Raw genomic sequence first — 14,312 nt, 5'->3', positions numbered from 1 at the left:
TGTGTGTGTGTGTGTGTGTGTGTGTGTGTGTGTGGCCAGCTCAGCCCACCAGGAGGCAGGGCTGGCTGGCATGTGGTGCTGGGGGATTGAACCGCGGTCCTTCTGCTTTGTTAAGCTTATTCTAAGTAGGTGCTTTAGACCACTGAGCCATCTCACCAGCCCTGGAATTTGTTTTCTTGCAAGACTTGAAGTACTTTGCTCCATGCTCTTCTTGACTTGATGGTTTGTGAAGAGAAATCTGCTGTTATTCTGATGGATTTTCCTTTAAATGTGCTGTTTCTTTTCTTTAGCGGCTTTTAGTATACTGTTCCTATGCTGAATTTCTGGGATCTTGATTATTATATGACAAACATCTTTTTGATATACTGGTTTCAAAACTTTCAAAAGAGGGCTGGTGAGATGGCTCAGTGTTCTAAAGCACCTACTTAGAACAAGCTAAGCAAAGCACAGGGACCGTGGTTCAATCCCCCAGCACCACATGCCAGCCAACCCCGCCCCCTGGTGGGCTGAGCTGCCCCCCCCCATAAATAAATAAATAAAATTAAAAAAAAACTTTCAAAAGATTGCAAGATTATGTGGCAATTCTACTTTGAGATTTTTGAGGACCCTCTATACAGTTTTCCATAATGGCTACATTAATTTACATTCCTGCCCACAGTATACAAGGCTTCCATTTGTCCATATCATTGCCAGTGTTTGTTATCTCATCTTTTCTGGGAAAGCTGTTCCACCAGATGTGAAATGACATTGTGGTTATAATTTGTACTTTCTTAATGATTAGTACCATAGAACACATTTTCACCTATCTTTTTGCCATTTGCATCACATTTGCCACATATCCTTTTAGAAATGTTTTTCATGTCCCTTGCCAGTTTAAAAATTGTTTCTTGCATTAGATTTTTTAGTTCCTTATATATATTTGATAATATTCTTTATTGGACTGAAAATACTATCTTGACATTTGTAGGTTGTCTCTGCACAGTCTTCTTTCTTTTGCTGTTGAGAAGCCTTTTAGTTTGATGTAATCTAGCATGTCATGCACTTGCAAGTGGGCGCAGGGGCCAGGGGTTCGATGCCCAGGCCTGCCATGCCAGCCCCGCCCTCAGGGTGGGCTGAGACAGCAATTGAGACTGGGCATGGTGGTGCACGCCTGTAATCCCAGCTCTTGGCAAATCACTATGAGTCCAATCTAGTAGTCAGACCCTGAACACCCTGTAGACTCTTCCCTGTCAGTTTTGGTTTTGTTGCCTATGTGTTTTGAATCAAATTCAAAATACCATTGCTCAGACGAATGTTGTACAGATTTCCTCGTATTTTCTTCTAGTAGTATTATGGTTTGTGTCTAGTTGGCCTGCAAAGCTTCATGCAGTCATGGGGCAGCTTCTAGAGTTTGTGATTAATTCATGATCCAGTGCTGCGATTATGGGTGTGAGCGCTACACACGCCCTGGGGCAGATAGCCTGAATACAACAGAAGGAAGGGAGAGAGGCTTGCTAGCTGCTGTAGCCGCTGCTCCTCCAGTTTGGCTCTTGCTCTTTGCTGTCTCCCACTACTGTGAACTGCTGCCCTCTGCCATGTGCCCCTCTGCCTTGGAGTCAGCTAATGATGGACTGAAACCTCCATAAACTGTGAGCTAAATAAACTGTTCCATCCATAATTTTGGGTGTTAGGTAATTTGTCCCAGCAACGAAAGAAAAACAACCAACACAAGTAGTTTTATAGTTTTAGGTCTTACATTTAAGCAATTAATTCATTTTATACAGTTGTTTTGTTTTGCTTTGTTTTGTTGTGTAGGGATTGAACGCGGGGTCTCATGCATACTAGGCACTGAGCTATATTAGAAGCTTGAGTTTGTTTTATGTTCTGTTTTGTTTTGTGGTTTTTGTATTATCTCGGTTACTTTTCTCTCATTGCTGGGACAAAATACCTAACACCCAAAATTAAGGAAAGAAAGGTTTATGCAGCTCATAGCTTGTGAAAGTTTCAGTCCATACGCAGATGGCTCCAAGCAGAGTGGCACATGGCACAAGGCAGCAGTTTATGGGAGTGCAAAACAGCAAGAGCAAAAAGGGAGAAGCAGTGGGGGAGGTGGAGGCAGACAGCAAGCCTCTCCCTTTATTGCACTCAAGCTGAGTGTAGCACTGGAACCCATCATCCCAGCATTGGATCATAAATTCATCATAAACTCTAGAAGCCCACCACCCCATGACGACATGAGAGTTGGGGGGGAACAGCTAGACATGAATCATAACATATACATAGTAATATGCATATAGTTGATTATATTTTTCTCATGAAGAAATTCAGTTTTCCATATGCTATGTATTGAAAAAAATGTGTCTCTCCTTTTGCGTTTTATTTCTGGGCTCTCTGTTCCACTGGGTGATGCCTTCTGCAGGGTTGGTTGGTTGGTTTTTGTGGAGCATTTTGGCCAACAGCATGCTGGCTTCATTTACTATAGTTCTGCAATATAGTTTGAAATCAGGTAATGTGAGGACTCTGGATCTGTTCTTTTTGCTCATGGTTGCTTTGGCTTTTGGGGGTGTTTTGTAGCTCCATATGAATTTTAGGACTGATTTCTCTATTTTTATGAAAAATGGTATTAGAATTTTAGTGGAACATACATCAAATATGTAGATCTGAGTAGTTTGGATATTTAAATAATATTAATTTTCCTAACTGATGTACATGGAATAAATTTCATTTATTTTTGCCTAACTTGTTTTTCTTTCCTCCTCCTGTTCCTCTTTCCCTTCTTCCCCCTCTTCTTTTTCCTCATCTTTCTCTTCTCTTCCTTTTCTTCCCCCTTTCTCTTCTTTCACCTCCTCCTCTTCCTCTTTCCTCTTCTTTTTCCTCTCCTTTTACTTTGTCTCCTCTTCCATGCTGGAGAATTAACCCAGGACCTCACACATGCTAGGCAGGGACTCTACACTGAGCTACACTGGCCAGCCACCTCATCATCCTTTTATAGCTTTACATGTAAAGGCATTTCACTACTTGGTTAAGTTTATTCCTACTTTTGTAGCTATTATAAGTTGCAATTATTCTCCTGATTTCTTTTCAGATAATTCATTGTACATGGAAATGCTACTGATTTTGTATGTTGATTTTTTATACCTGCAACTTTGTTCATTCAGGGTTTTTTGGGGGGGAGAATGGCGAAGTTTACTGTAGAGTTTTCTATGTATAAGATCATGTCATCAAAATGAGTTTTTCGGGCTGGAAAGATGGCTCAGTGGTCTGGAGCACCTACTTGGAACAAGCTTGGCAAAGCACAGGGACCGCGGTTCAATCCTCCAGCACCACATGCCAGCCGGCCCCGCCCCCTGGTGGGCTGAGCTGGCCACACACACACACACACAATAAATAAATGTAATAAATAAAAATAAATAAATATTTAAAAAAAAAGAGTTTTTCTTCTTTACTGTATCTGGCACAGCTCTTAAATTCTGGGAGTGGGGAAAGGTGGAAGATGAATAAAGAGTCAGAATGCAGCAAGCTGAGATCAGGTGGCACATCCTCTCCTGGTGAGAGAAAAAGAACTGCCAATCATGACATCATGCTTATTTATACGCTTGGGAGGAACCCTCTCTGCCTAGCAACCTGTTTTCCTGGCCTGCTCAGGCTTTCCATGTTCTCCGAGGTGGAGCAGCTTGTTCCCTTGGCTTGCCTCAGGCACTCCATTTGCTCAGGGATGGCCTTGCTTTAGTCCCACACATGTGATCAATCTTCATCTTCACCCACCTCCACACTTTTTCCTTATTTAGATGTCTTTTATTTCTTTTTCCTGCCTAACTGGTCAAGCTATAATTTCAAATACCACGTTGAATAGAATTAGCAAGAGTGGATATCTTTGTCTTGTTCCATATATAGGAGGAGAGACTCTTAACTTTTCACACTTGAATAAATGGTAGCTATGAAATTCTCATTAGTGGCCTTTATTGTGTTGAGATATATTGCATTAGTACATAATTTAACCATTTTTTTAATCATGAAAGGATATTGAACTTTCTCTTTTATCTCAGAAATAGATCCTACTTGACTGTGTCAGTTCCTTTTTTAAATGGTTTTTACTGGTGGTACTGGAGATTGAACAGTGGGTTTGGCAAGCACCCTACCTACACCACAAGTAACATACCCAGCCTGTAAAGTGTTACTGAATTTATTTTGCTAGCATATTAAAAAAATTTTTTTAGGATTTTTGGCATCTGTGTTCATCAAGATTATTGGGATGCAATTTTCTTGTAATGGCTTTTTCTGATTTTGTTGTCAAGTTAGTGTTGGTTTCATAAAAAGTTTGAAAGTATTCCCTTGATTTTGTAGAAGATGCTGAAAAGGTTGGGTATGAATTCTTCTTTAAATTATAAGTTCTTCTTTAATAAAACTCTGTAATGAAGATATCAGTTCCTGGGATTTGCTTTAATGAAAGACTTTTTATTACTGTTGTTAATTGGGCCCTTGCCCCTTCTTTCTTTGTTATCATAGGTCAGGGTGTCTGAATTTTGTTTATCATCTCTAAAAAAAAATCAACTGTTAGCTATATCAGTGTTTACAATGTTTTCCTGGTCTCTATTTCTGCTTCGATCTTTATTATTTTCTTCCTTCTAATAAGTTTGGGTTTAGTTTGTGGTTGTTTTCCTAGTGCCTTGAGAAGTAAGTAAGGCTGTATCTCAGTTATTTTTCACTTGTTGCTGGGACAAAATACCCGACACACAAAATTAAGGAAGGAAAGGTTTATTTATCTCACAGTTAATGGAGGTTTCAGTCCATACTTGGCTGGCTCCAAGGCAGAGTAGCACATGGAAGGCAGCCATTCCTGGTGGCAGAAAACAGCAAAGAACAAAAAGAGGGTAGACAGCAGCTGTGGCTTCTAGCAGGCCTCTCCCTCTTCTTCCACACTGAGTGCAAAGAATGGTGCTCCTCCTAGGAAGCAGAGTGCTCCATCCTTCCTCATCCTTCCTCAATTCCCTTTCATATACTTTTTTTGGGGGGTAGGGGAAGGGTCTTACTACTAGATCTGACTCATAGTCATCCACCTGTTTATAGCCTCCCAAGAGCTGGAATTACAGGCACATGCCACCACGCCCACTCTAAATTGCCATCTCAGCACACTCCCTGGTGCGGGCAGACACAGCAGGCCCAGGGATGGAACCCCTGGGCCCTGCGTCTGCTTGTAGTGCTTTAATCCACTGAGCTATTTGGCCACCCCTCGCTTTTATAGACTTTAAATGATGAGTCACTCTAGGGTGGTGCCTCCATGCTCTAGGGTGTGGAATTGCTGTGCCCAATTTAGTTAAGCTTTTAACTTCTCAAGTTGACACAATGTATCAACCACTACAGGTTATTTTTGAGATCTTTCCCCATCCTTCTTTTTACTTTTTCTTTGGCTGGGAGGCAGGTAGTATGTCAGGGACTTGCTATGTTGCCCAGGCCAATCTTGAACTCCTGTTGTTCTGGAATGTGTTATTTCATTTCCATACATTTATGAATTTTCTAAAATTTATGATTTTTTTTGATGTTATTAATTTAGTTTCTTAGCACTATGATCAGAAAATATACCTGATATTGCTCAGTGGTGAATTCACTGGATCCTGGACTCCTCTTAGTTGGGGAGAGTTTTTATTAATACCTCTATGTAAACTGGCCACTGAGACAGGGTGTGGGGACAGCGCAGGCCTATGATCCCAGCGCTGGGGAGGTTGAAAATAAGATCACTACAAGTCCAAGCTGTGTAGTGAAACCCTATGCCAAATACATTAAAAAAAAACAAAAAACAAAAAACAAAAAAAAAAAAAAACACTTCTGCCCATACCAGGGATATAATTCAGCAGCATAAGCACCTGCTGGGCAAGTGCAAGGTCCTGAGTTTGACCCCTGGTGCCAAAACAAAAAGTATAGTATAAGTATTTAATTTTTAAATTTATTTTAGGGAAGGGTCTACAAGGTATTCAGGGTCTCATGACTGGATCAGACTTATAGTGATCCACCTGTTTACAGCCTCTCAAGAGCTGGGATTACAGATGCGAACCATCATGCCCAGTCTTAATTGTTGGCTCAGTGCCCCCTGGGGGCAGGGCCGGCCCTGGGATCAAACCCCACGCCCCTGTGCCTGCTTGTAGGTGCTTTAATCCACTGAGCTATTTGGCCAGCCCAAAAGTTAAGAAGAATTTTTTTTTGGTGGGGGGGGGGACTGGCTCAGGCTATCTTAAGGGTATGTGGAGCTGGGGATCAAACCGTGCTTAACCAACTGAGCTAACTGACAGGCCCCCTAAAAATTTTTAAAAAGCTTCTGCCCAGCGAAGAAGATAATCAACAGAGTAAAGGCTTATGGAATAGGGAAAAAATTTTACCAGCTACTCCTTAGACAGAAGATTGATATCTAGAATGTACAAAGAAATAAAAAAAATTGACTCAAACAATAGGCAATTGAAATGAATGGACACTTCTCAAAAAGAAGCCCAAATAGCAAATAAGTACATGAAAAACTGTTCAACATCTATATGAGGCCAGCTGTTAAAAAACTCAAATATTTTGAAATTTTTCCACTGGAATAAGTATTAAATCTAAATAAAATAACATAAACACACACACAAAAAAGAAAAACTGTTCAACATCTTTGGCCATTAGAGAAATGTAAATCAAAACAACAGCAAGCTTCCATCTTAATCCTAAGAATGGGTATTCTCAAGGCTTGGACAACAAATTCTGGTGAGCTGTGGGGAAAAAGGATCACTTCTACAGTGTTGGTGGGAGTCTAAACTAGTACAACCACTCTGAAGAGATTCTTCAAAAAATTTAAAATAGAAATTCTACTTGACCTAGCTGTACTTCTGAGTATCATTTTGAAAGAATCAAAGTCATCATAGTGACACATACATGTCCATGTTTATAGCAGCGTAATTCCCAACAGCTGAACTATGGCAGCCACCTATATGTCTACCAGCACGTGAGTGACTAAAGAAAACGTAGGCCAGGTGTGGCGGATTCAGTCCCAAGCCTCATGCATGCCAGACAAGTGCTAAACATTTTCTTTCTAGTAATGCTTTCCATAGACTAGCCATCATCACATTTACCCCAGGTCGGGCCTTCCTGTATGCATGCCTTTGAATCCCTTCTTCCCAGTTAATTCAGAGGGCTCACAGAATGCTAACTCTTAATATGAACTTAACAAATAAAATTTATGAAGTAGGTTATAAAAGAAAAAGTCATCTTCTAAATTCCTAAAAAAAAAAAAAGTAAATGATTAAGGGACGTCTACTGTATAGTTCTCTATTATCACAGGTAATGAAGTATTCACATTAAATAAATTGCTTTAATTAGAATTTCACTCTTAGGGCCAATGAGATGGCTCTGTAGAATAAGCGCTTCCTTGGTAAGTGCAAGGATCCGAGTTCAATCCCTGGTTCCGCAAAAAAAATAAAAGAATTTAACTCTTGCTCCACCTTTTTTGCTTTCCCTGCTCTGGCTGTCTTCCACCACCATGATCTGTGCCCCTGTGCCAAGCCACCCTGCCTTGGAGCCAGCTGATTACAGTCTGAAACTTCCATAAACCAGGAACTAGAACTTTTTTTTTTCTTTTTAAGAAAGAGTCTCACTATGCAGTTCAGGCTGGCCTTGAGCACACTTTATAGCCCAGGTTGGTCTTGAACTCAAAATGATCCTCCTGTCTCAGCCTCCTGAATACTGGGATTACAAGCATGTCCACCACACCCAGCTTTCCATGAGCTACAATTTAAATGATAAGCAAGCACTGTTTCTTCAAATATCCTTGAAGAACCAGAAATAAGATTTTAAAAAATTAAAAACTTTTTAATTATAAACTTTATTATTTGATATTCATACACCTAAAGTACATACTTAATTGAATATACAACCTTAGGAAAGTATCCCAAATACAAAATTATGATTATAACATAAAACAAGTTCTGCCAAGGATGTGATTTGGTGCCAGACTTAAAACTGTATATCTGTCACAATCCTTTATTCCCTAAAAAAGAAATGCTTTTTTTAAACTACCATTAATTACTAAAAGAATAAATAGCTTTCTTATATATAATATGAAAAATGACACAATATAAAATAAAACAACAAGTCTTCAGAATTTATGTTGTTGCTAGTAAGATGATAAAACCGAACGCTATGAGGATCTGGCCAAGTAAAATCTCTGTACTAAATGTGCCTTTATCTCTTGCCTCGGAGAAATGCTCTGTCAGCCACTCTTGGTAGAACGACGGGCCGCAGTAGATACCAGGAAAATACTTTCGGCCACAGCCATGTCCATAGCTGGTAATTCCCATTACAAAAAAACGTTTATATTCTGGTAAGTAGCACATTAATGGTCCACCACTATCGCCCTATCAAAAAGTCCCAAAACAGTATTAGTTACTTTTAGCATTTCTGAGGTGCAATAGAAATGAAATAAATTAATCACATAAAATCTATCTTTCCCCCCTCCTGTCCCTCTCTTGGACAGGAGCTTTCTTTCTCTCAATAAATATATTCTGCTCATAAAAAAAAAAAAAATCTATCTTTATAGAAACATTTTCAGTACATCTCCAAGTGATAATTTTTTTTCACAACAGCTAAAGTTTAATAACTGAATGACCTGTTTTCCCAGCATTTTGAGAGCCTGAGGTATTTGCTAAATTGAGTACTAGCTGGGCAATTTACCAAGCTGTTTCAAGGTGAGAGGGGGAGAAAGAGGAGGGGAGGAGAAAAAGGAGAGAAGGCAGCCTGGTTGGGGAAGTATTGGAGCTCAGTGCAAAGGCCTAGGTTCATTCTCCAGTACTGCCAAAAACAAAACAAAAGATGACACATGGAGAAGGCAGTTCAGGGAGATGGTGTCTCAGGAGAGAGGCATGCAGGGCACACAACTTCTAACAGGCCCCCTTCATACATCAGCAGCATGTGTTGAGTGAACAATAGATTTTCAGTTTAGTATTCCAACTTAGGAAGTACTGAGTGTGCCCAGGTATTGGGAGAAACCACACAGCTAGCAGATAAACTCACTGGCACTTCTGAACAAGAATACTATAAATGAAACTGCTTGGATTTTTAAAATGCATTATAATTTAAGAAGTGTGTAAAACATTATAAAAGCTGCCCATTAGAATAGTTCTTGCTTAACAGTGTGTAAAAGTCAGAACTGAAAGATATATGAAGGATTCTCCCAGGCGTGCACACAGTCTCCCCAAGCTGGAGCAGACAAGTAAATTGGTGTCTTGAAAAGATGTCATCTTTTCAGGTGATGATACTGGCTAGCACAGGAAAACGAGAAATTGTGAAGACTCTAAATAATATTACAAATAGTAAGTCTCCTTTATAGTTTAACAAGGTTTTTAATGCACGCAAAACTGTTCATAAAGATTTTTTTTTTTTTTTTTTTTTGCTTCTTTGGTTTAAAGATGTGCAATGCACATTCTGTTTAATCCAAGGTTTTAGGGGATCAAGGAGCTTCTACATACACCTATACAGACCTCAGACAGCAGTGATGTCAGCAGCTGCAGGGTGGAGCAGCAAAGCTGCCCTCTGAGTGCTGAGGGTACAAGTCAAGCGCAGTCAGCTTAAAAACTACACTGAGAGATCACGGGGACCTCCAAAGCGAGAAGTCCACAACAAGGACACGTGGAGATTGTTAATAACCTTTCAAAGCAACAGAGACACTGTTGGTCCCTGAAGGTTGAGTGTGTTTCTGAGTTTTGTTTAGAGTTCTCTGTGGAAGGCAGATGTTGAATAATTACTTTTGATGATATTTTGCCTAGAAATGCAATTTAATTAGATTGTATTCTTTACCATTTTACTCATCTAGATTTTTAAGGCAAAGGACACAGGAAAGATAAACCTTAGACTGCAGAAACAGGAATGAGTAGCATGTGTTACCAATGAAACTGAGGGGCTGATAGATTTGGTACTGCTAAGTAAGTCAGAAGGGATACAGTGCTTGCTAAGCATATGTGAAGAACTGGGTTCATTCCCAAAACATGGGAGCGAAGAAAAGTTAACCAAGAAACAAGACAAAAATAATACGTTGAATTTCCTAAAACATTTATGCTACAAAAGATAACATCAGAAAAGTGAAAAGACATTCTGCAAAATGAGAAGAAATACTTGTACAACATATATCTAGCAAGGGACATGTATCCAGAATAAATTTTTGAAGGTGTTGATACCTCAATGATAGAAAGATAATCTTAAATAGGGAAAGGATTCAGAGACATTCTCTAATTCATCTTTAGTCTTTCTAGAATACAAATAAAACCACAATGAGTTACCACCTCACACACACACAAGGATGGCGGTCATCAAAAGGACAATAACAGCAAGTACCCAAACACTGCTTGTGGGCTACAAGGCAGTGTTGCCACTTTAGAGTACAGTTTGGCAGTTCCTCAAACTGTTCAACACTGAATTCTCAGGCAGAATTTCTAAAAGAAATGAAGGCATGTACACATAAAAACAAACACAAATGTCCATATCAATGTAATTTATAATACACACATGAAAACAGCCCAAGTGACTGCCAACTAATGAGTGGATGAATAAAATGTGACTTTTCCACACAACGAAGTATGAGAAGGCAAGAAAATGAAGAAAAAAAATGAATGAAGAACTCACACATTCTGCAACACAGATGAACCCTGAAAGCATACTAAGTGAAAGAAGCCAGTTACAAAAGCCCACATACTGAATTATGTGGTCTTGAATGTTCTGGCTATTTCAGAAATGTTCAGAACAGCAAGTGTTCAGAATATGCAACTCTACAGAGATAGGTGATTGCTGGGGCTAGCGGTGGGAGAAGAATGAAGAGTGATTCCTAATAGCTATGGGACTCTTTTTGAGGTGAAAGAAAATGTTCTAAAATTAGATTGTGATAATTGTTGAACAAGTCCATAAATATACTAAAAAATTTGAATTCTATGCTGTAAATGAGTGCATTATATCTTAAAGATGATGACAAATAAAAGAAGGAGCTGGGTGTGGGGGCACACAGGCCTGTAATCCCAGCATTTGGGAGGCTGAGGCAAGAGGACTGTTGAGTTTGAGGCCAGTCTGGGCTCCATAGTGAACTCAAGACCAGCCTGAACTGCACAGCACAGTCTCTCACACACACACAAAGAACAATCAGTCAATTTTTTAAAAAAGGAATGAAAGAGTCAAAGGAAGTGTTGCTTAACCCAATGAAAATAAAAACCGAAGAACCAAGAAGGAAGATTTGGATTAAGCAGTTAGAGAAAAGCAATGTTAGTATATTTAGTCCTGATAACTGAGATCATCAGAAATAATCAAAGTTCTTGTTCAACTTCCCTTCTGGCTTTAGAGAAATATCTTAAGGGAAAATTACTTGATCTTACCCTGCAAGTATCGAAGTCTCCATTTTCATCACCTGCACAAAATGAAGTACTAGGAATCACTCCTGCATAGCTCCTGTCAGAGTTACAGACTTTCCGAGAAATATAATGCACTTCTGCCTCTTGCAACATGTGTGTGCCATTACCTGTCAACAACAACAACAACAAAGAGTCAGCGAAATATTTTAGAGAGCAGGCATTTTTACAGTGATTTAAAATGCTGATGTTTACACAGGGGTAGTGGCACATGCCTATAATCCTAGCATTCAGGAGGCTGAGGCAGGAGGATCACTGTGAGTTTGACACCAGCCTGGACTACATACTGAAACTCTGTCTCAGAAAAACAAAGAAAACCTCCAAAATGGTGCTTAATTGGCTTTCTTCCCAGTGTGACTAATTAATAATTCTGTAAAATTTTATTTATCTCTCTATCATATATTAACTGCCCACTTCCCCAATCCTACCCAGCGGTTAACAACCACTAATTTACTTCCTGTCTCTAGGATTTGCATGTTTGGAACATCATGTACAGTACATAACCACTGAACTAGAACCCTAGTGCTTTTTACTTTTGAAATGGAGTTCATTAAATGAGGCCCACTTTTGATTTCTTGAAAGGGCTCACACATGGAGAAAAGATTAGCAAGTTACAAATTTCCTTTTTGCTAGTTTATGATGATCTGTATTCCACACTCACAACAGAATAAACACACAAAATGGGGCTGACAATGCAGCTCAGTTGTGAAGTGTTTGCCTTGCATGCAAAAAGCCCTGGACTTGACCCCTGACACAGCAAATCAATCAATCAATCAATCAATACATACATACATACATACATACATGAATGTCTCAAATAGAAATATATAAAAGAATATTCATATATAAAAGCACTGACCATCTTTTGCCAATAAGCAGGAATGTGTATATCAACAAAATTTAGACTGTAATTACCTTCTTCTTTGGTTCTCCCCCAGCCACTTATAAAACATGCTGTGTTTTCATTCAGTTTTTGGAAAACATCAAAAGGTAGACAAATAGGCTGAATATAGTCATTATACGTCACGGCTTTTTTTAAATAGAAGAGTGCAATGTCATTTACATAAGTGTCCACAATGAAGTCTGGATGAATAATGATTGCTTTAATTTTTATCTTCTTGGCGTGTGAAAGCCTCCTGTGTAGATTATTGGTTCCAATCACAGCTCTCCACTTTAAAGGATCTCTAAAAGAAAGTATTCTTATTTTAGACATGTTCAAGTAAATATTCCTAATCTCCCACAAGCTTTTATCATATTAGATTTAAAAAGAATTAAATCCTATCTTCATGGGACAAAGTATACAACAGAAACCCAAAGCCAGGAATGGACCTCTGCAGCTATAATCTGAGAACGCAGGGAGAACGGAGCAGCAGTTTAAGCCCAGTCCGGGCAACTGAGTGACTCAGTGAAACCCTGTCTCAAAAACAAGTTTTTAAAAAGGGTTAAAGATGTGGCTCAATGCAAAGGCCCTGAGTTCAATCACCAGTAGCAACCCAAATACCATGACGAAAGGAGAAGGAAAACATCAATGGTACAGAAAATCCAAAAAGAGATTACAGAACAGGAGAAGATATGATTAAGACATTTCTTACCAAGGGACAAAAGGTTAAATTCTTCAATAGATATGAGTGTGGAGACAGCTGTTTGAAAGGAGAAATGGAGTAAGTATATTTACACTAAACAACATAAAAATCCAAATGAACTAAATATTTAAATGGGTAAGTCTTTTAAAGAACTTCTTTCACAGACATTCAAAGTGATTAATGAGGGCCAGTCAAATAGCTCAGCGGATTAAAGTGCCTGCAAGCAGGCACAGTGGCCAGGAGTTCCATCCCCAGGCCTGCTGCCCCCGGGGCACACTAAGACAGTGATTGAGACTGGGCATGGTGGCGCACTCCTTTACTCCCAGCTCTTGGGAGGCTGTAAACAAACGGATCACTACAAGTCTGATCTAGTAGTGAGACCCTGTAGATCCTTCCCCAAAATACAGAAAAATAAAAATAAAAGATTTTATAAAGCACTGCACGGAAGGTAAAAAGGAGGAGGAGATATGGAAAATCAAAATGTCTGTGTTGAAAAAGCAAAGTGCTGGCCCTGCCGGTCTGAGTCCTTCCTCCCCCTCTGCCCCTGGAGGTGCCCATTTCACGGGAGGTGGAACAGTCAGCAGGCAGGAGGCAGACTCGAGCCACCTGCTTTCTCTCCCTCCACCGAAAGAGGAAACCCGCAGGGGAGCAAAGGGTGCTAAGGACCCAGAGACACCACAAACTGCAGCGGAAAGGAAGGAAACACCCCATCGTCCTCCCGAGCAGAGGGCAGAGCAGTGTCCCTGCAGCGTCCTGCGCAGCGCCCGGTGTCGCCCAGGAAGGCTGAACACCATAAAGCGTGCACAGCACTGAGCTCGCCAGCAGGGACCTGTGCGTCACCGCTGACCCCAGAGACTTAAGAGGGGTCTTTCGGGTGTTCATCTCAGGCTGGAAATCCTTGCGCCAGCAGACTACCTGCTGAGGCGAGGCGGTGCCAGGTCCCATGGGTGGGAAAGTGAGCTGTGGTGGCAGGGATGGTCGAAGGTCTCAGTGTGACAAGGAGAGGTCACCGGGGCAGCACGCTCCTGGCGTCTGTCTACTAGACAGAAAAGCCTTGGCAGGAAAACACGGAGAGGAATAGGGCTTTGGCAAGCAGCAAGGAGCCTGGGGGCGGGAGGTCTCTGGTGAAATCACAGCGTCAGGCTGATGGGCAAACTATTTCACATCTTCTCCCTAATTAATGGAAGTGGTTGGGTCTTGGGACAGGGCAGAGGTCTGCATGGCTTCCGGCAGCGGGGCGGGTCACGGGGACTGGCAGCCAGGCCAGCGCCAAGCTGCTGCCCGCAAGCGGCTACTCTCCAGGGAAAGGGAGCCTGTGAACCCGAGTGCTGTAATGGGGGGGGGG

This window comes from Octodon degus, unplaced genomic scaffold, assembly GCF_000260255.1.
Source record: "Octodon degus isolate 3935 unplaced genomic scaffold, OctDeg1.0 scaffold00093, whole genome shotgun sequence".
NCBI lineage: Eukaryota > Metazoa > Chordata > Mammalia > Rodentia > Octodontidae > Octodon > Octodon degus.
This window is presented reverse-complemented; position numbering follows the sequence as displayed.